The sequence below is a fragment of the Aphelocoma coerulescens genome, chromosome 1 (assembly GCF_041296385.1).
Source record: "Aphelocoma coerulescens isolate FSJ_1873_10779 chromosome 1, UR_Acoe_1.0, whole genome shotgun sequence".
Lineage (NCBI taxonomy): Eukaryota > Metazoa > Chordata > Aves > Passeriformes > Corvidae > Aphelocoma > Aphelocoma coerulescens.
In genome coordinates, this window is record NC_091013.1 from 15,172,941 (window position 1) to 15,185,328 (window position 12,388).

Sequence of the window (12,388 nt, forward strand, 5' to 3'; positions counted from 1 at the left end):
CCCTGACCACAACCCTCCCTTTCTTATCAGTGCAAGTGATCTGCCGTTTTGAAACACAAGGAGTCACTTTTTCAATTTCTTTGGTTTTGGGGTTGTTTTCTTACTGTTGCTGTTTAGTATTTCAGCTCATGGAGTGAAGGTTGTTGTTGGGGTTTTAGGAGTTCTCCTGGGGTTTTTTTCTGTTAAAGAAATTTTCCCCATACGTGTTGCTAGGGGGACAAATTGGTGGGTACTTAAGAAAAAACAAAAGACCTAGCCACTGAGGGAGAGGTGCATCTGGGTACTCTTTTGTTTCACTTGGGTGTGTGGACAGTCAGTACCCGGCGTTTGGACGGAGAGAGAGGCGGAGAGGCTGTTTCTTCGGCTGCTTTTCCTTCTGCCAGAGAAGCCCTGGGATCCCAAGCCTGCCTTCCCCGCCCTGCTGGGAGCCGGGCTGTGGCTGCCCTGCTCCTGCCGTTGCTTCGAGCCTTCGCTGTGTTGTAGCCCTGCTCGCCCTGCCTGCCCTGACCCCTGGGGGGTTCCCCGTTTGGATACATCACATCTGCCACCCGGGATTCGTGCTCGTCCCTGCCATTCCAGCCTGCTGTTCCCGAGGGTCCAGCCGGACACTGGGGCCAGCTGCCCAGGGGTTTGTGAAGCCTTTGTCCCATCCCTCCCCGGGATCCCAGGGCACCGGTGCCGCGTGCTCCCCGAGCTCGCTCCGGAGCGCCCCCTGCAGCCGCGGGGGAACCATCGCACCTGCCCTGCTCACCGGGAGCCGCCAGCGCCCCTGCCGGCTGCGAGCGGAACTGCACCCGAGGGGAAAGGGCCCGACAGCCGAGAAGGCTGGGACTGGGTCTGTGATTGTTTGCTGTTACTGCCAGAGTTATTGGTGTTTGTTTGACTGGTTATACACACATATAGATATATAATAGTAAAGAACTGTCATTCCTATTTCCCACATCTTTGCCTAAAAGCCCCTTGATTTCAAAATTATAATAACTCGGAGGGAAGGGGGTTGCACCTGCCATTCCAAGGGAGGCTCCTGCCTTCCTTAGCAGACACACACCTGTCTTCCAAACCAAGACAGTTGTTCAGCATATTGCTGACCTTTTTAGGTGCAGCCACCAATCTGCTCCCATCGGTGAGGGTCAGTTCTCACCTGACGTAGTTGGACTCCTCCTGCAACTCTCAGCCTTGAGGATGCTGTGAAGTCTGTCCAGACATCCAAGGCTCTCTTTAAGATGTAGTGGGCTGGAAGGCAGATGGGAATCTCCTGCCATGGCATCTGACACATGGCTGAGAGGAGAAAGGAGAAGCAACTCTTGCATTCTGGGCAAGAAGAGTTCAAAATCAGGGGCAAAGCTGTGTGGGACTACACTAAAGGATTCCCAGCAAGTCCTTACAGTGACTGGATAATCAGTACAACACTGATTTTGTGCAAGAGAAGAGACTTCTTCCAGCTACAGTCTCTCTTTCTCACATCTGCATTGCCCTAGTGACAAGGAATTCAGGGTGGTGAGAAGGTCTGTGTGTCAGTAGCAGCCTGAGACATGGCCCCTGCCAGTGGCTGCGCAGGGGCTTGAAAAGCTTGGTAGAGGCTTGCCCACAAGAAAAATCATAATTCATTGTTCCACTTGAGAAAGTACTGTCTGAGTGCAGAAAGCCCCCTCCAGATACAACACTGAGCTTGATTTCAAGTGGCTGACATTTTCCCGCACATTTTCAGGTTCATCTTCAGCCCGTGACACAATATACAACTACATGTGTACCATCTTTCTATTGCTGGCATGTTTTAAAGATTGTTGGAAGTTAACAGCGCATATCCCAATATTACAAAATTGCCACCAGTGATAATTCTACTTTACAATTTTCAGACAGTGATGTTCAGTTGCCTTACCATAAAAATGTGCTACAGACGTGCTAGGAGAACCAACATTTTTCAACCTTAATGAACCCTGCTTCTCCATCCTAGAAAAGTTTTTCTGGAAGTGTGTCATTTCGATGCCTCTGAAAAATAGTGCATTAGATATGTTTCACAAAGCAATACAAATTCATAAAGCTGAGATTGCTCTGTATTTTTCATTCTCTCATAGTCCATGCATCCACCTGGCACTTAATGCATCATAAATGCTATAGTAAGCATGTCAATGCACACATCTATTTAATTTTGGCAAGTTCTTGATTGCAGTCTTTTGTATGGAGGCAGTTGCAGATAGGAATTGTGACAGACAGTAAATCCAACTGACTTTGAATTGGCAACAATAGCTGTAATGAAGATTTGCATTTTTAAAGGCGTGTAATTAACACCAGTATTAGCTTCTTCCTCCAGCTAAAAAGTCAAGCTGAACTACCTTTTGCTGAACTTATGTTGGGTTTTGTATTTCTTTTGCTTTGGTGAAAAGTATAAGGCATGCAGCTGCTGCCCAGGTACTGTTTTGAATATTGCTGCTACAAATGGTTAATCCATGAGAGAAAAAGCAGGACAAATGCATAGATGTGCTAGGAACCAATGGATGGAACAAATACATATCTTATCTCAGGGCCTGATCTGAGACATTACCCTTAGAAAACTTGGGCTTTACTCTGTTTTCCACAGCAAAATTACACAATGCATAAGGCAAGAAGAGTTTCCTTCCATACTTTCTTCATTTTTATTGTATTCACCTAATGCACAACACACCCCTCTGAAGGCATGACATTTAATCCAGTTATTTCAATCTTTTTTAAACACCACCAAATACATAACAGAACAATACTATGGTGGACAAAATACAAATGATAATGGTCTTGAACAACTTAAAAACCACATATCAACCAATAAGGCTGAGTTCCTAATTTTTGCTGATTTACGTTTACTTATTATTTCTGTAATTTTTTATTTTCCAGATATTGTTTCTTTAGCTGAAATCTCCTTCGGCTTGTTTAACAAGCTCAATAGTTGCCAGTAATAACAATGAAGTATGATTTACTTGAGCTTTCTCTGGGCCAGTACCTGAGGTTTCTATCTAAAGTTTACTCAGTTCTTTGTCAAACAAAACTTCCATGAGATTTGATTGGTCCTTGCCTTTTGAAAGCTACAAGTATGAGCTGTTTTACAGAATGTAGAGTAGTTTATGTGAAGAATTCATCAAACTGTATGAAGAATTAAAAAGCAAGTCTAAGCATGAACCTTTTAGATGTCACTGTGGGATGTGAGATGAAGTCCCTCCCAGTCTTATGACACAGCATGGAAATTTTGGTTCTCTAAGTTAAAGTTCTTCACATGTCTTTTACATGCACGGTGTTATACCAGAAAGCTGTTTTGAAAGCTCCTAAGTTGAAGGATGCTATGCAGCAATCCTCTATGACTGGATAAACTGTGCCATTTTAAAATAAGTTTAAAAGCCAAATTGAGTTTTGCTCCTGTATGTATTTATTTGAATTATGCTTATGGTTTCAACAGGAAAATAATTTATTCATTGTTTTACTGTGCTAGTACACTACAGAATCAGAGAATCACAGAATATTCTCAGTTGGAAGAGACTACCTTTCCATGACCTCATATTTAAATTAAATGTTGCCATTAGTTTTCAGTTTGTTTATAAGAAAGTACATTCTACAATTGAAATGAATCTCTAGAAGGAGACTTACAGAAGAATGGATTCACCAAGAGAAAAACTTGCTTGACCAATGTGACATCCTTGTATGGCACGACTGGCCAGGCAGATGAGGGAAGAGCAGTGGATGTTGTTTTCCTCGACTTCTGCTTAGAGGATGACAAAGCACTGGAATATCTCCTTCTCTGGAGATATTTGAAACTTGCCTGGGCACAATCCTGTGCAGCCAGCTCTGGCAGAACTTGCTTTAGCAGGAGGGTAGGACCAGATGACCCCACTGTGGTTCCTTCCAACTCCAATCATTCTGTGATTCTGTAATTCTGGGATTCTGTGAGTATTGTGACATCAATTTCTAGAATTCCTTAATACTTTTCCTACATAAATGCACATACATTATTAAAAGTGGGACAAATAAAAAAATTATTTGTTGAGTCCATGAGATTTTAGAAATATGCCAGCATGTTTTCCTTCTGCGTCCTAACAAAAGCATGAAAAACCAGCAAGGAGTAGCTTCCAACTTAAACTTTAGAAGGAGGAGCTAAAAACAAATAAGCTAAAGGCAGAAAATTAGATTAGATTGGATATCAAATAACTTCTAAGACTTACAGAAAAATAAACTGAAATTAAGGCAATGCTACTTAAACATCCAGAGGAAAACCACACAAATGAAATAATCTCTGTATTTTTGCTTATTCTTATTTCATGTGTGTGCTCTTCCTTGCTCTGAATATATAGAGCCTTGCTCTGAATATATAGAGCCACTCATTGCATTCAAATATACCTTATCTTTTGATTATGGACACAACTACATTCTGCTTAGGCGAGTGCTTTGCATCTTAAAAGATGCAAAGTGGTCAGAAAAGCTAGAGCCCCTTTCATCTTCTGCCAGCAGAGGATCTGGCCCCTGGATACCTACATACAGAAGGAAAGCCAAAGAAAGCATGCTGTCAGGAAAAGTCTCCATTTGCTGCTACTTTGCTTGTCCAAACTAAACTTCAGCTTTTGTTTTTCCCTAAAATGCACATAAAATATGCCATGTAGAAATCAAAAATTTTCTCTGTGAGCAGGAGCAGTTCTGCCCAATCTTGCAGCTACATGGAAAAAAAGATAATAAAACAGATAAAAGAAGGTCTATTTCCACACTCATTTTCCAAAGATGTTTTCACTTCAGCTTGCAGAGATATTATGGGGCAGGCCAGGAAGGAAAAATAAAAGCATCTGAGCAGTGGATCTGCAGCCAAACCATCACTTGCTGACACCACTGGCACTGTGTCAGCTGAGGTGAAGGCAACAATTCAACCATCGCAGACAACCAACAACTAGATCAACACTGTGGCCTGGTATGGAAGGAGAAAACTCTTCAGTAGGACAACTCTGAAAAAAATCTTATATATTCCTGCTTTAGACAACATCTGTATAACAAAGTGCAAAATTATTTCAGTTTTCATTTCCATTTTCCTTCATGAATAGGAGTACCTGTACCTGCTACAAAGAAGGTGGATATTTGAAGACCCAAATTCATGGCCAAAATAGATGAAATAAGCATAACTACTTGCTTCAGACCTAACAAGTGAGTCAGCAGTCAGATTCTATTTCCCTTGTAGAAGTCAGAAAACAAATTAAGCAGACAGCATGCCTCTAATGGTGATGACATCACTGAGAGCAGAGTTATTTTCAGTCTCTACAGCACTGGTAAATGAGAAGCATAAAAGAGAGAAAGGGAAACCTAACTTTTTACTCATGCCTACTCCTAATATATTTGCTTTGCACGCCCTCCCTCAAGTCAGGTATTTTTTGCTATTGCCATTCTGTATTTAAAAGTATACGTGCATTTTTCAAAAGCTTGGGACTGAATAAAACTCTCTTTCTTTAGAAGCACCAAAACATAAGATTTACAGCAATTTTAGCCTTGTATAAAGTGGGAACAAGTCCTCCAAATACTTTAGAACTGCATCTAAATAAAACAGGGAAGAGTTTAAACCATTTGCCAAAATGTTCAAAAGTCACCTTATATGAAGTCTGTCAGTCTTCAGATGCCCAGCCCGTGAGCCCCACAGGATAGTACAGAATGTGGCTCTACATCTGCAAAAATTAAAAAAAAAAAAAAGAAAAAAAGAAAAAAAAAGAACCTCTCTCAACTGCACAGCTTTTTTTCAAAGTGGAGGTGGAAAAGCTTCTGCTTTTTGACAGTACAAAAACTGCACTTTGAAGAGTTTTCTAACTTGGAAAAAAAAGACTTTCTGGGACAGCAGCTGAGAGACACTATTAAGGTGTATTAAGGATACAGGAAGACTTGAGGGGATTTGGGGAAAAGAAGGCCTTTCTACATGAGAAGCCTGAAGCACAGAGTGACATAAAAAATGCATGAACTTGAGAAGCAGTAGAAAAGAAGATGCATGAGTATACAGGCCCATGAACAAGGTAAAGGAGAAAATGAAGAAATAAGCCAAGACAGAGTTCTGCCAAGCCATGAGGCTGAACCTGAGTAAGAAGTAGAAAGCAGTGGAAGTGTGGAAGTGTCGAGAGAGATGGGAGCAGCCTGGCTGTGTTGGTGAGTGATGAGATGTGAGGTGATGAGAACGTTGCAGCAACAGGACTGCAACTCCTGGCATTGGCAACAGGCAGGAAGAAAATGCTGAACTGCCAATACGCAGTTCCTGAAGGTACCTGATTTAGTGAGAAGCTGATGACTTGATAAGGAGCATTAGAGAGGTTGGTTTCTTGTGTAGCAAGTGGGAAGTTAAGAGAAGGGGAAGCAAAGTTTTGGATGCACCACATAAAATATGCAGATAATTAAAAATTAATGATGACTGGGAAGGAAAGAGGAGTCATGGTAAGCAAGGAAATAGATGTACATGAGGTGGGTGGGCACCTCAGATCCACTTAATATATTGCAAGGAGAGCAGGCAATCTTCAGCCAAATGCCAGCTTCAAGCTGCATGAAAGGATGAAGAATACCTTGAAAGAAACATGAGAATTAAGTTAAGAAAACCATGTCTGTCTTCAGAAGATAAAATGGAGAAGAAGAAACGTACAGAGGACTAAGAGGACTGAAAAAAGGCAGTCAAGAGCTGGCCGGAAGGAAATTAGTGATAGATTTCCTGCTTGTCTCCAAGGAAAAAATAAACCCAGTGTGGAATGTCACACTTCAGACAAGAACATTCATGACATGAATGTAAAAGGTGTTTCTGTAGACTAAAGTGTACAAATTTTGTCATAAAGATGAGTGGTGCTTTAATGAGCTAATAAAGAATCTCTTTGTCCTGAGGAACTATTAAACCAAAAACCAAAATCTGTAGCAATGAAATTAATAATTAAGGAATCCTTGCAACAGACCAATTCAGCACTCTCTAGAGATGGCCATCTTATCGCAATTTACACTCTCTCTTAACCAACATCATTAGTAGTGGTTCTAGAAAGCAAAAAGGAATGAGGCACTGCAATACTGCAGGAACGCTGTCAACACTGATCAAAGCCCTCATCGTAGCTTTTGTTCAACTAGAGCAAGCAGCTCATTTGTGCACAGCAGAGGAGCATTCATTCTGATGAAGCAGGCAAAATAACGTCACTCCTTCCCGAAAATTGTGATTTTTAAAATAGCTTCTTTGAAGTCAGAAAAAGTTTTAGTTTTGCTGAAAGTGAATCAGTAGAAGAGGAATATAATCCTGACAACTCATTCAATCCTTTCTACTATCTGTGGTGATGTAATACCAAAGACTCTATTAACTTATAGGTCCACCCATGAGCTAAAAATTTACTTCTTACTGCAAGCATTAAGCTAAGACATTGGAAATTTTATCCAGTTGTAACAGATTTAATGACACACTGAATGGTTGTTTGGTTCATTAATCTTTTATCAAGTGACTTGAAAAAGGAAAATATTGATAGCTTCCTACAAATATTTAGAGCATCTCTCTGGCTTATCACCATTAACACAACAGCCTTTACAGTTTCCTGTGATTCACTAAATATTGACACAAATATATATAGATTTAACTGGATATTCACATCCAAGACACAACCGCTCCTTATGGTCTTTAAAACCATTCTGTTCTTTTCCCTGTTTAAAAAGCCATCTTCTATTCTCAGCATTCTGTCTCCATTTTATCCTACATCTTACATTACCTTCCTTGGTACTTACTGGAGAATGACCAACAAGCCAAAAATCTTCCACAATCTCCTGTCCTCCAGTATCTTGCCCCATCTAGTAGTAGATCAAGTCCATAACACTCGTTAGCTTAAGCCCAGAACCTGAAACAGGTATTGAACAGCACAGACTTTAGTTTCTGACTCACCTGTCACATATGCACCATTTTGCAACACCAAAGCTCTAAATAAGGGCCCACATCTTAACACATTCTTCAGCTGTTCTGCAGTACAGGATAAATGTTGCTGCCTCCTCATCCTGCTACTCTTTTTAGCAAGGTTGTGACTCTGGAGCAAGGCCTTGAGAGTGTCTTTGCTCCATCAAATAGGACAAAGTGGGTCAGTGCAGCCAAGGCAGAGTAAGGTACTTATGAGGGGGACAGGGTTATTTCATCTAACATGTTTCTCTTCACTGCTTCCAGATAATGAGCTGTCTTCCATCACATTCATGCTTCCCTCCAGTAAGTGCTGACTTCGGGGGAAAGAAATGTGCACTCACTGTGGAATTGTGTCATTGCAAGGTGCTGAAATGATTGCTGGGGATCTAAAATATCCGTATTTAGAGTAGGCACTTTTTCACCAGTAAATCATTCACGCAACACAAAGAAGGGTGCCAGCATGCTTTGGAGTTTGATAGCTCCCAGCCAATAGTGACTGCTGAAAAACACTTCAGGCTAAGTCAGTCATCACTGAAGTTCCTTTTTCACGTATCGACAGCGCATAGGAGTGTGAATCCATCATTTAACTGAACACGGAGAGGCCCAGGGCTCCTACAGGGAGCTGAGGAAAATACCGCCTCTATGCAGCCTGTTGTACTATGTACACAATTACGATCCTTATTGATTTACATCTGATGATGTAACAAGTTTTACTGATCACTGGAGAACATTTTTGGACATGATCACAAACCTGGGCACCCTCTGACACAGCTTTGTTCTCCACAGGGCAAATGTAAGGCACAAAAGTGAGATGCTGATGGAAAAGTGAGTGAACTGCCTTGAGAGAACACATGGATCTTTCAAACCAGTAGAGGTAACAAACGCTATTTTTAGGTATGACCACTTCAACAGCACATATTTTGGAAAATATCCCCAGACTACTGGGAATGAGCATCAGGTGTTGTCAAGCAGGATAAAGGACAGCTGTTGGCTCAGTCTGGAGAATCCTGTTCGGTATAATTAGGGTCAGTGAAGAGAAAGTGAAGCTTTCTAGATTTAAAAGGGATTCTTGGCTAAGAGATGATGGATAATCTATAAAAGGAAGTGAAGAATAAGATTGTTAGAGTAGATTTGGTGAGTAGCTTTCAAAGAGCCCAAGGCATTATTTAATAGGGAGAACATAAAATCAGGAAATTTAGGTAGCAAGGTTAAATCCCAAAAAAGTGAGATAAATTAGGCTTTGCTTGTCAGTAGGCTCTTTAAATCAGACTCAATTTGATAACAGAGTCTGTGACCCTTAAATTCCTAGATCTGGGGGAGGTAGGGTGCATAAATAATGCTGTGGCCTCCTCTAGACCTTGTGTGTTTTATAGCAATGACTTGTGAAGCTGAAAAGTTCTTTATTGCTGTATTATCTTGTATAATATAATAGCATATTCTACTTCTATCACCACTGTATCTTCTTTCTTTTTTTCTTTGTGAACAGCTATCTTGTGTCGTATTTAACCTAGGACAACCCTGATCCTCAAACACTCATCCTTGTTCATAATCTACCATTTCCTTTTTGTCTCAAAATACCACAATCTGAAATTCTAATCTCCTTCTCAATGTCCCACTGCAACGGGGTGACAACCTGCATTCAGTATTTGACAGCAGGTTTCCATGTAAGATTTCAAAGCTCAGCAAAAGGTTTCTTATACTCTGTGGTGAACAGGATAAATTTTGTCATTCAGAAGATAAATCAGAGCTATCTGTATGTACAGAAACACTAAAATGAGAACATATGTTGGAGACAGGTATGCTGTAATGAGATCATATTTTATTGAATTCCAGATTTCCACTCAGGATGTAGAAACCACAGGCACAATTATTTCCTGCTAGCATAGTGACCACAGATAAAACTCGGATAAGTAATTCCATCGAGCCTGATGCATTATGCTTTACCCTTTCAGTGCAATTTTAGGTAAACATACTTACATCCAGAAAAGTTACAGTTTTAAGCAGTGAGTCAGACACCGTATCTCTAACATATACAGGATTTAGAAGTATTCGTATTGTCATTATCACATCTACTACACTTGAAGGATTAGAACTTCAAAGAAGAGCCTTCCAGAGGAAAATGCAGGAAATGTTTGCATTCCTGCATGATTCCATCATCCAGGGGCCTGTAGTGGTGAAAGCACCCTTCAGCAGATGTTGTTTGAAAGGTCAGGTTAAATCTTAATACACAATAGACATTCTTTTCAGTTCTTCCCCTTTTAGTTATTGATTATAACTCTGATTTGTACAGCAAATCCTTCTGGTGTCTCTGCTATGACAACTCACACCAGCTGGAAACTTCTTGCAGCACTTTGTCTCTCTTCCCCTGGTCTTTGTGAGCTTTGCAAACATCAGTGAAATCATCCTTTAAATATCCCAGTGAGGTTAAGGAGATGTTCTTTATATCTGCACCTAAAGCACAGAGTAACCAGTTCTAATTAGCACTAAGGCTTCCTTAGTTTATTTTGGCAGGATGTATTTACACTTCTCCAATCAAGGCCTCCTCACAATTTGAAAACATCATGAAGAAAGATTAAGTCTCCTTAGTTGAATCTCATCTATGAAGTGACTAAAATACAGAATTGTCCTCTGTGTTCTGCTAGGAATTGAATCCAGGTGTCTTGAGAGTAAGAGACTCTCTTTGTCTATTAGCTATACAGATAAATACTATTGATTATTTTTTAACTCATTGGAGGTTTTTCTCACATAAATTCAGACAGTACCTTCTGTATAATTTCCTGTGCATTAAATTCCAATTATACACCTCAGTGCTATGGTCATAATACTTGAAACAGAATTTCACACTTTTGCACTGTATTTACTGTTTCTTATTTTATTCAGAAGATACTGCATCATAATTCCCACCTAATGCACTACTAGACCTTCTAGATGAGTGTCAGATTGTGGGGTTTGCTGCCAGTGTTTCCTTTGGTTTTTTTTCCCCCCTTTTATGTGTATTTTAAAAATTCAAGTTCAAGCTCACAAACATTATTCTGATAGCAATATTAGTAAGCTAGTTTTGTTTTATACTTACTATTTTTGGGGGCATGACTATGGTGATGTACTAACTCTACAATTAATTCTGTCTGTACTAATTGCAAAGTAGGTACTACTTCAAAGCCAAGCAAAGCATCAGATACCACCAACCACAAGCAAGCTTCCCTAATTTCTGCCACACACAGAAGGCTGCCTGTATCAAGAGGCTGCCTGTGGGAAAGGACATGTAAGTACTATTAAGCTGTCGTCTCCCTTGCAATGAGGTGACGTTTTAGTGAGATTTGTTAGAAACAAGAGAAAAAATGGTGCAGCATGTGAAGCCCACCTAATTCATATGACAAGTTAATGGGATTTTATACAGCACTGTCATTTCAGTGCCATATGCTACCCTTTTCCTAACAAACACGATCAAATTTTCTATTGCAATGCATATAAAACATCCATGTGGATGCACCACGATTCCAACCCCTTATGCAAAGGTGAAGTCAACGCCCACAACCGAGTCTGGTGAGAGACAGCTATTAGTGGTGACTACTGTCAAGCAGGGACAGCTGTGCCTAGAGGGGAAGAGGGTGAAAGGAGAGGTCTGCGTATAGAGGTCTGTATTATGCCACAGGTGAATGCATTATCTTGCTTTGGCCTGAGACAAAAGGAATGAAAAATAGCAGCTACTGTCTTGAGGCAAAATATCTTCAGCATCTTACCTCTTGTTGGGAGGATGATCCAACTCTGAGCTTAGCAGGATTTGAAAGTCAGAATCCCCCGCATCTCCCAGAGATTAACTGATATGTTTGTCTTCCCCGTGGAGACACTTTCCAGATGATTTTCTTGCCCTGAAGTCTGTTCTTGCATAGTAGCTCCTATTAAAATCCTGATGCATTTTTCTCTTTTATAAAATTTAAATGTGTGGTGTGATAATACTGAAACCCCTGAACAATGAAATGGCATACTTCTACCTACTCTCTGTACTTCAGTCCCTGAGAAAAGCTCAGATTTCTATTGTTTGCAGCCGTCTTACCTGCTAGCGCAGAAGATCTTTGCCCCTGTTTTATTTTGAATTTGTAAGATGCATACAGGGAAGGACAAAAGATCATCTATGTAAAAAATTCAGAGACAATAACCAAACTATGACCCCTGCTCCCCTCCTAAAAGGAGTTTTTAATTCAAACAAGCAATTTAAAATATGTACCTATGGCAACAACTATGAAAGGAAAAGAGAAGATTGTGGAGTTTTTAGTTAGAGTCTTTTCTAAGAAGGGACTTGCTGAACTATGTGAAACGCAAGCTTAGGTTTGGGGTAGTTTTCTTGTTGTGACTGCCACCTTTTAGTTCTTAGGTTCTTCTCCCTAATGGCTCATCTCAGACGTATGTACCTGACTGTGTAGTTGATGCAGGTACAAACGCATGAGCTTTGATAAAGTCAAGTGAAGTATCCCTGTGAGGGAATAGAAAACTGAATTTCCAGAGGGA

General features: G+C 40.5%; 1 long non-coding RNA gene across 1 annotated transcript; it reads right to left on the minus strand.

Annotated features, from left to right (window-relative positions):
- Positions 1-9,681: 9,681 nt before the first annotated feature.
- Positions 9,682-11,402, minus strand: LOC138117922 (uncharacterized). Its single transcript, XR_011154918.1, has 2 exons — positions 10,956-11,402; positions 9,682-10,333 (listed from the first exon to the last, which is right to left on the minus strand). It is a non-coding gene; the product is annotated as an uncharacterized lncRNA (long non-coding RNA).
- Between the last annotated feature and the right edge of the window lie 986 nt (positions 11,403-12,388).